Source organism: Pseudoliparis swirei, chromosome 4, assembly GCF_029220125.1.
Source record: "Pseudoliparis swirei isolate HS2019 ecotype Mariana Trench chromosome 4, NWPU_hadal_v1, whole genome shotgun sequence".
In the NCBI taxonomy this organism is placed as follows: Eukaryota; Metazoa; Chordata; class Actinopteri; order Perciformes; family Liparidae; genus Pseudoliparis; species Pseudoliparis swirei.
In genome coordinates, this window is record NC_079391.1 from 34,860,650 (window position 1) to 34,870,697 (window position 10,048).

Consider the following 10,048-nt stretch of genomic DNA (forward strand, 5'->3'; position numbering starts at 1 on the left):
AGGTACTTGTACTGTGTGGTAGAGGTACTTGTTCTGTGTGGTAGAGGTACTTGTACTGTGTGGTAGAGGTACTTGTACTGTGTGGTAGAGGTACTTGTACTGTGTGGTAGAGGTACTTGTACTGTGTGGTAGAGGTACTTGTTCTGTGTGGTAGAGGTACTTGTACTGTGTGGTATAGGTACTTGTACTGTGTGGTAGAGGTACTTGTACTGTGTGGTAGAGGTACTTGTTCTGTGTGGTAGAGGTACTTGTACTGTGTGGTAGAGGTACTTGTTCTGTGTGGTAGAGGTACTTGTACTGTGTGGTAGAGGTACTTGTACTGTGTGGTAGAGGTACTTGTTCTGTGTGGTAGAGGTACTTGTACTGTGTGGTAGAGGTACTTGTTCTGTGTGGTAGAGGTACTTGTTCTGTGTGGTAGAGGTACTTGTACTGTGTGGTAGAGGTACTTGTTCTGTGTGGTAGAGGTACTTGTACTGTGTGGTAGAGGTACTTGTTCTGTGTGGTAGAGGTACTTGTACTGTGTGGTATAGGTACTTGTACTGTGTGGTAGAGGTACTTGTACTGTGTGGTATAGGTACTTGTACTGTGTGGTAGAGGTACTTGTTCTGTGTGGTAGAGGTACTTGTACTGTGTGGTAGAGGTACTTGTTCTGTGTGGTAGAGGTACTTGTACTGTGTGGTAGAGGTACTTGTACTGTGTGGTAGAGGTACTTGTTCTGTGTGGTAGAGGTACTTGTTCTGTGTGGTAGAGGTACTTGTTCTGTGTGGTAGAGGTACTTGTACTGTGTGGTAGAGGTACTTGTTCTGTGTGGTAGAGGTACTTGTACTGTGTGGTAGAGGTACTTGTACTGTGTGGTAGAGGTACTTGTACTGTGTGGTAGAGGTACTTGTACTGTGTGGTAGAGGTACTTGTTCTGTGTGGTAGAGGTACTTGTACTGTGTGGTAGAGGTACTTGTACTGTGTGGTAGAGGTACTTGTACTGTGTGGTAGAGGCACTTGTACTGTGTGGTAGAGGTACTTGTTCTGTGTGGTAGAGGTACTTGTACTGTGTGGTAGAGGTACTTGTACTGTGTGGTAGAGGTACTTGTTCTGTGTGGTAGAGGTACTTGTACTGTGTGGTAGAGGTACTTGTTCTGTGTGGTAGAGGTACTTGTACTGTGTGGTAGAGGTACTTGTTCTGTGTGGTAGAGGTACTTGTACTGTGTGGTAGAGGTACTTGTTCTGTGTGGTAGAGGTACTTGTACTGTGTGGTAGAGGTACTTGTTCTGTGTGGTAGAGGTACTTGTTCTGTGTGGTAGAGGTACTTGTACTGTGTGGTAGAGGTACTTGTTCTGTGTGGTAGAGGTACTTGTACTGTGTGGTAGAGGTACTTGTTCTGTGTGGTAGAGGTACTTGTTCTGTGTGGTAGAGGTACTTGTACTGTGTGGTAGAGGTACTTGTACTGTGTGGTAGAGGTACTTGTTCTGTGGTAGAGGTACTTGTTCTGTGTGGTAGAGGTACTTGTTCTGTGTGGTAGAGGTACTTGTACTGTGTGGTAGAGGTACTTGTTCTGTGTGGTAGAGGTACTTGTTCTGTGTGGTAGAGGTACTTGTACTGTGTGGTAGAGGTACTTGTACTGTGTGGTAGAGGTACTTGTACTGTGTGGTAGAGGTACTTGTTCTGTGTGGTAGAGGTACTTGTACTGTGTGGTAGAGGTACTTGTTCTGTGTGGTAGAGGTACTTGTTCTGTGTGGTAGAGGTACTTGTTCTGTGTGGTAGAGGTACTTGTACTGTGTGGTAGAGGTACTTGTTCTGTGTGGTAGAGGTACTTGTTCTGTGTGGTAGAGGTACTTGTACTGTGTGGTAGAGGTACTTGTTCTGTGTGGTAGAGGTACTTGTACTGTGTGGTAGAGGTACTTGTTCTGTGTGGTAGAGGTACTTGTACTGTGTGGTAGAGGTACTTGTTCTGTGTGGTAGAGGTACTTGTTCTGTGTGGTAGAGGTACTTGTACTGTGTGGTAGACGCACTTGTTCTGTGTGGTAGAGGTACTTGTACTGTGTGGTAGAGGTACTTGTTCTGTGTGGTAGAGGTACTTGTTCTGTGTGGTAGAGGTACTTGTACTGTGTGGTAGAGGTACTTGTACTGTGTGGTAGAGGTACTTGTACTGTGTGGTAGAGGTACTTGTACTGTGTGGTAGAGGTACTTGTTCTGTGTGGTAGAGGTACTTGTTCTGTGTGGTAGAGGTACTTGTTCTGTGTGGTAGAGGTACTTGTTCTGTGTGGTAGAGGTACTTGTTCTGTGTGGTAGAGGTACTTGTTCTGTGTGGTAGAGGTACTTGTACTGTGTGGTAGAGGTACTTGTACTGTGTGGTAGAGGTACTTGTTCTGTGTGGTAGAGGTACTTGTACTGTGTGGTAGAGGTACTTGTTCTGTGTGGTAGAGGTACTTGTTCTGTGTGGTAGAGGTACTTGTTCTGTGTGGTAGAGGTACTTGTACTGTGTGGTAGAGGTACTTGTACTGTGTGGTAGAGGTACTTGTACTGTGTGGTAGAGGTACTTGTTCTGTGTGGTAGAGGTACTTGTTCTGTGTGGTAGAGGTACTTGTACTGTGTGGTAGAGGTACTTGTACTGTACCCTGAATACCTGTAACACGTGTTACTTTGAACTAGTGAACCTAACTTTAACATTTAAGCTAAGCTAACGTTAGCTACTAGCTAGCTATTAGCAGGGCTTCGCTGACTAATGCTAAGCTAGCTTCTACCTGAGTGGGTCTGAGCGCGTGTCCGTTACCTGCGCGTGTCCGTTAGCTGGACCCTGCTTGTTGACAGTTAGCTGCTCTTCTGCTGCTTAACAACCGGGCGACGGGCCGGACATCACTTCCGCTGACGTCACAACCGGAGTTTCAGAAACAACTTTATTGACAACACGTTTTATAACAACAATGATCTTCCTTCCGTTTAACTTCCATCAAATATCAAGAACTAAATCTGTGACGTTCAATGTCTCCTGTAGATTGTTAAATGCACATTTTCCACCATGTATATTTTTAAAATGTATATAATAATGTTCAAAATGTTCTCTTGACATAATAAATGACTTATTTACAACAATATAACATAATAAAAACAACATAATAGAGGTCAAGGGTCACTGAAATAATATGCATGTCTCAGGAGTATAACGAAGTACATTTACTGCTCTAATGGTACTCTACTGGAGTATTTACATTAGGTTTCTCACCCAGTACTCTATACTGTACTACACCTAGAGGTACACGTAGTACTCTATACTGTACTACACCTAGAGGTACACATAGTACTCTATAGCCTACTGTACTACACCTAGAGGTACACGTAGTACTCTATAGGCTACTGTACTACACCTAGAGGTACACATAGTAATCTATAGCCTACTGTACTACACCTAGAGGTACACGTAGTACTCTATACTGTACTACACCTAGAGGTACACTTAGTACTCTATAGCCTACTGTACTACACCTAGAGGTACACATAGTACTCTATAGGCTACTGTACTACACCTAGAGGTACACATAGTAATCTATAGCCTACTGTACTACACCTAGAGGTACACGTAGTACTCTATACTGTACTACACCTAGAGGTACACTTAGTACTCTATAGCCTACTGTACTACACCTAGAGGTCTACACATAGTACTCTATAATGTACTACACCTAGAGGTACACATAGTACTCTATACTGTACTACACCTAGAGGTCTACACGTAGTACTCTATAATGTACTACACCTAGAGGTCTACACATAGTACTCTATAATGTACTACACCTCAGAGGTACATGTAGTACTGTTTACTGACACTGCGCATGCGCTGTGTGGTAACTGTGGGCGGCGGTAGAGCGCTTCGCTGCTGGTTCACCTACCACCAATAATCCTCACGAAGAAGAAGAACCCGGAAACGAACCCGGAAGTGGTGGTTGTTGTTGTGAGCGGCTCCAACATGGCGGCCGTGGACGTGGAGGACGAGAGTATCCTGGCCTCCATCTTCAGGGACAGCTTCCCGGACAGCTGGAGGGACAACCCGGACTTCGCGGGCTACCTGTCCGAGCTGAGCTCCTTCGGGCTGGAGAAGCTGGTCCGGGAGCCGGAGCGGCTGGCGGAGGAGCGGGACCAGGTCCTGCAGCAGACCCGGGAGCTGGCCTTCTCCAACTACCAGACCTTCATCCGCACCGCGGACTGCACCGAGCACACCTACCGGGACTTCGGCCGCGTGGAGGGCAGCGTGTCCCGGCTGCTGGACAAGCTGCCCCCCTTCACGGAGCGGTGCAGGTCAGTGAGACCCAGAGAGCTAGAGCCCAGAGAGCTAGACCCAGAGACCTAGACCCCTAGACCCCAGAGACCTAGACCCAGAGACCTAGACCCCAGAGACCCCAGAGACCTAGACCCAGAGACCTAGACCCCAGAGACCTAGACCCCAGAGACCTAGACTCCGAGACCTAGACCCCTAAAGACCTAGACCCCAGAGACCTAGACCCCAGAGACCTAGACCCAGAGACCTAGACCCCTAAAGACCTAGACCCCCAGAGACCTAGACCCCAGAGACCTAGACCCCCAGAGAGCTAGAGCCCAGAGAGCTAGACCCCAGAGAGCTAGACCCCTAGACCCAGAGACCTAGACCCCAGAGACCCCAGAGACCTAGACCCAGAGACCTAGACCCCCAGAGACCTAGACCCCAGAGACCTAGACCCAGAGACCTAGACCCAGAGACCTAGACCCCAGAGAGCTAGACCCCAGAGACCTAGACCCCTAGACCCAGAGACCTAGACCCCCAGAGACCTAGACCCCTAGACCCCAGAGACCTAGACCCCCAGAGACCTAGACCCCAGAGACCTAGACCCCAGAGACCTAGACCCCCAGAGACCTAGACCCCAGAGACCTAGACCCCAGAGACCTAGACCCCAGAGACCTAGACCCAGAGACCTAGACCCCAGAGACCTAGACCCCAGAGACCTAGACCCCAGAGACCTAGACCCCTAGACCCAGAGACCTAGACCCCAGAGACCTAGACCCCAGAGACCTAGACCCCAGAGACCTAGACCCCAGAGACCTAGACCCCTAAAGACCTAGACCCCAGAGACCTAGACCCCAGAGACCTAGACCCCTAAAGACCTAGACCCCAGAGACCTAGACCCCAGAGACCTAGACCCCAGAGACCTAGACCCAGAGACCTAGACCCCAGAGACCTAGACCCCAGAGACCTAGAGCCCCAGAGCCCCAGAGACCTAGACCCCTAAAGACCTAGACCCCCAGAGACCTAGACAGACCCCAGAGACCTAGACCCCAGAGACCTAGACCCCAGAGACCTAGACCCCAGAGACCTAGACCCCAGAGACCTAGACCCCAGAGACCTAGACCCCCAGAGACCTAGACCCCAGAGACCTAGAGCCCCAGAGACCTAGACCCCAGAGACCTAGAGACCTAGACCCCCAGAGACCTAGACCCCAGAGACCTAGACCCCAGAGACCTAGACCCCAGAGACCTAGACCCCAGAGACCTAGACCCCAGAGACCTAGACCCCAGAGACCTAGACCCCTAGACCCCAGAGACCTAGACCCCAGAGACCTAGACCCCAGAGACCTAGACCCCAGAGACCTAGACCCAGAGACCTAGACCCCAGAGACCTAGACCCAGAGACCTAGACCCCAGAGACCTAGACCCCAGAGACCTAGACCCCAGAGACCTAGACCCCTAGACCTAGACCCCAGAGACCTAGACCCCAGAGACCTAGACCCCAGAGACCTAGACCCCAGAGACCTAGACCCCAGAGACCTAGACCCCAGAGACCTAGACTCCAGAGACCCCAGAGACCTAGACCCAGAGACCTAGACCCCAGAGACCTAGACCCCAGAGACCTAGACCCCAGAGACCCCAGAGACCTAGACCCCAGAGACCTAGACTCCGAGACCTAGACCCCTAAAGACCTAGACCCCAGAGACCTAGACCCCAGAGACCTAGACCCCAGAGACCTAGACCCCAGAGACCTAGACCCCAGAGACCTAGACCCCAGAGACCTAGACCCGAGACCTAGACCCCAGAGACCTAGACCCCAGAGACCTAGACCCCAGAGACCTAGACCCCAGAGACCTAGACCCCAGAGACCTAGACCCAGAGACCTAGACCCCTAGACCCCAGAGACCTAGACCCCAGAGACCTAGACCCCCAGAGACCTAGACCCCCAGAGACCTAGACCCCAGAGACCTAGACCCCAGAGACCTAGACCCCAGAGACCTAGACCCCAGAGACCTAGACCCCAGAGACCTAGACCCCAGAGACCTAGACCTAGACCCCAGAGACCTAGACCCCAGAGACCTAGACCTCTAAAGACCTAGAGACCTAGACACCCAGAGACCTAGACCCCCAGAGACCTAGACCCCAGAGACCCAGAGACCCCAGAGACCCCAGAGACCTAGACCCCAGAGACCTAGACCTAGACCCCAGAGACCTAGACCCCAGAGACCTAGACCCAGAGACCTAGACCCCAGAGACCTAGACCCCCAGAGACCTAGACCCCAGAGACCTAGACCCCAGAGACCTAGACCCAGAGACCTAGACCCCAGAGACCTAGACCCCAGAGACCTAGACCCCAGAGACCTAGACCCCAGAGACCTAGACCCCAGAGACCTAGACCCCGAGACCTAGACCCCAGAGACCTAGACCCCAGAGACCCCAGAGACCTAGACCCCAGAGACCTAGACCCCAGAGACCTAGACCCCAGAGACCTAGACCCAGAGACCTAGACCCCAGAGACCTAGACCCCAGAGACCTAGACCCCAGAGACCTAGACCCCAGAGACCTAGACCCCAGAGACCTAGACCCCAGAGACCTAGACCCCCAGAGACCTAGACCCCAGAGACCTAGACCCAGAGACCCCAGAGACCTAGACCCCAGAGAGCTAGACCCCAGAGACCCCAGAGACCTAGACCCCAGAGACCTAGACCCCAGAGACCTAGACCCCAGAGACCTAGACCCAGAGACCTAGACCCAGAGACCTAGACCCCAGAGACCTAGACCCCAGAGACCTAGACCCCCAGATACCTAGACCCCAGAGACCTAGACCCCCGAGACCTAGACCCCAGAGACCTAGACCCCAGAGACCTAGACCCCAGAGACCTAGACCCCAGAGACCTAGACCCCAGAGACCTAGACCCCAGAGACCTAGACCCCAGAGACCTAGACCCCAGAGACCTAGACCCCAGAGACCTAGACCCCAGAGACCTAGACCCCAGAGACCTAGACCCCAGAGACCTAGACCCCAGAGACCTAGACCCCAGAGACCTAGACCCGAGACCTAGACCCCAGAGACCTAGACCCCAGAGACCTAGACCCCAGAGACCTAGACCCCAGAGACCTAGACCCCAGAGACCTAGACCCCAGAGACCTAGACCCCAGAGACCTAGACCCCAGAGACCTAGACCCCAGAGACCTAGACCCCAGAGACCTAGACCCCAGAGACCTAGACCCCAGAGACCTAGACCCCAGAGACCTAGACCCCAGAGACCTAGACCCCAGAGACCTAGACCCCAGAGACCTAGACCCCAGAGACCTAGACCCCAGAGACCTAGACCCCAGAGACCTAGACCCCAGAGACCTAGACCCCAGAGACCTAGACCCCAGAGACCTAGACCCCAGAGACCTAGACCCCAGAGACCTAGACCCCCAGAGACCTAGACCCCAGAGACCTAGACCCCAGAGACCTAGACCCCAGAGACCTAGACCCCCAGAGACCTAGACCCCAGAGACCTAGACCCCAGAGACCTAGACCCCAGAGACCTAGACCCCAGAGACCTAGACCCCTAAAGACCTAGACCCCAGAGACCTAGACCCCAGAGACCTAGACCCCAGAGACCTAGACCCCAGAGACCTAGACCCCCAGAGACCTAGACCCCAGAGACCTAGACCCCAGAGACCTAGACCCCAGAGACCTAGACCCCAGAGACCTAGACCCCAGAGACCTAGACCCCAGAGACCTAGAGACCTAGACACCCAGAGACCTAGACCCCAGAGACCTAGACCCCAGAGACCTAGACCCCAGAGACCTAGACCCCAGAGACCTAGACCCCTAAAGACCTAGACCCCAGAGACCTAGACCCCAGAGACCTAGACCCCCAGAGACCTAGACCCCTAAAGACCTAGACCCCCAGAGACCTAGACCCCTAAAGACCTAGACCCCCAGAGACCTAGACCCCAGAGACCTAGAGCCCCAGAGCCCCAGAGACCTAGACCCCAGAGACCCTAGACCCTGAGACCTAGACCCCAGGACCTAGACACCTGCGACCCCAGAGACCTAGAGCCCCAGAGACCTAGACCCCCAGAGACCTAGACCCCCAGAGACCTAGAGCCCCAGAGACCTAGACCCCCAGACCCAGAGACCTAGACCCCCAGAGACCTAGACCCCAGAGACCTGGACCCCAGGGCAGACCTAGACCCCAGAGACCTAGCCCCAGAGACCTAGACCCCAGAACCAGACTGCCCAAGACCTGACCCCAGAGACCTAGACCCCAGAGCCCCAGACCCCAGAGACTGAGACCCCGAGACCTAGACCCCAGAGACCTAGACCACCAAAACCCGAGACCCCAGAGACCTAGACCCCAGAGACCTAGACCACGACCTGCCAGCTGCACCCCTAGACCCCAGAGACGCGGAGACCCCAGAGACCTGGACCCCAGAGACCTGGCCAAGAGGACATGAACCCAGACACGCCAGACCTGCTGGGTGTGCAGAAGGGCCTTTGGAGCAGGCCCGGAGCGCATCGGGTCCTGACGCCGCCCGCATGTACACCTGTGCTGAGCGTTTCGGCGCGGAGATCCTGGAGGTCCTGGAGATCCCCCAGCTCATGGACACCTGAGCAACGCGCTAAGCGGAGCCCTGAGCTGGGGCTCCGCAGAGGCTGGAGCGGAGGCACTGGGCCCTGCCCGTCATCCAGGTGAGGCCCAGCGACGCGACCTCCTCTTCTGCTCGGCCTACGCAGACCAGCTGCTGCCCTTCATCAGACACGGCCTGCAGCAGCTGTTCCCCCCACAGGGGCTGGCCCACTGCCTGGGTACACACAGATACACACACACACACACACACACACACACACGCACACACAGAGATACACACACAGATACACACACACACACACAGACACACACACACACACACAGATACACACACACACACACACACACAGAGAGATACACAGAGATACACACACAGAGAGATACACACAGATACACACACAGAGATACACACACATACACAGATACACACAGAGATACACACACACACAGATACACACACACACACAGAGACACACACAGAGATACACACACACACACAGAGATACACACACACACAGATACACACAGAGATACACACACACAGAGATACACACACACACACACAGAGAGATACACACAGAGATACACACACACACACAGATACACACACAGATACACACAGAGATACACACACACACACAGAGACACACACACACAGAGATACACACACACACAGAGATACACAGAGATACACACACACAGAGATACACACACACACACACCGTGACTCATGTTGAACCTTGAGGTTACATTGTGTTTATTGACCATGGGGGAGGGGCTCCTGGCATGTGGCTGCAGTACGGTTGTCGACCACCAGGGGCTGAACCTGGTCTCTCTCCTCAGGCGTGCCCCCCTCTCAGCTGCAGCGGTTGGGGGGTCCGGGCTGCCTGGACCTGGCTGAAGTCCTGCAGCCTCTGGACCACCTGCTCCCTCAGAGAGACCCGGAGATCCACATCGCCCCCCAACTGAGCAGCCTGACCCCACAGGCCCGAGACCCGGGAGCGGAGCCGGGCCTCGGGCCGGAGTCAGAACGGCCCCCCACCGGGTCCACCGGGTCCGGCCTCGCGGACCCAGAGGAGCCCAGAAGGGACGGAGACGTCTCTCTGGGCTGACGGAGCCTCATGTGGACTGAACCCCGACGTTTACCGAGACTCGGAGGTTTCACGAGCCAATAAGGAATCAATAAATAATGAGCTGAATGCGACTGA

General features: G+C 53.6%; 2 long non-coding RNA genes across 4 annotated transcripts; one reads left to right on the plus strand and one right to left on the minus strand.

The window, feature by feature from the left end:
• Window positions 1-5,052: 5,052 nt before the first annotated feature.
• LOC130192182 (uncharacterized) lies at window positions 5,053-7,843 on the minus strand. 3 transcript variants are annotated; one of them, XR_008831344.1, is made up of 5 exons: window positions 7,804-7,843; window positions 6,298-6,383; window positions 6,170-6,201; window positions 5,895-5,939; window positions 5,734-5,787 (listed from the first exon to the last, which is right to left on the minus strand). It is a non-coding gene; the product is annotated as an uncharacterized LOC130192182 (long non-coding RNA). The 3 variants fall into 3 exon arrangements; XR_008831343.1 differs by lacking the exons at window positions 5,734-5,787; window positions 5,895-5,939; window positions 6,170-6,201 and adding exons at window positions 5,053-5,172; window positions 5,241-5,272; XR_008831342.1 differs by lacking the exons at window positions 5,734-5,787; window positions 5,895-5,939 and having other exon boundaries at window positions 6,160-6,201.
• Window positions 7,844-8,966: 1,123 nt separating this feature from the next.
• LOC130192181 (uncharacterized) lies at window positions 8,967-10,044 on the plus strand. Its single transcript, XR_008831341.1, has 2 exons — window positions 8,967-9,058; window positions 9,684-10,044. It is a non-coding gene; the product is annotated as an uncharacterized LOC130192181 (long non-coding RNA).
• Window positions 10,045-10,048: the final 4 nt, after the last annotated feature.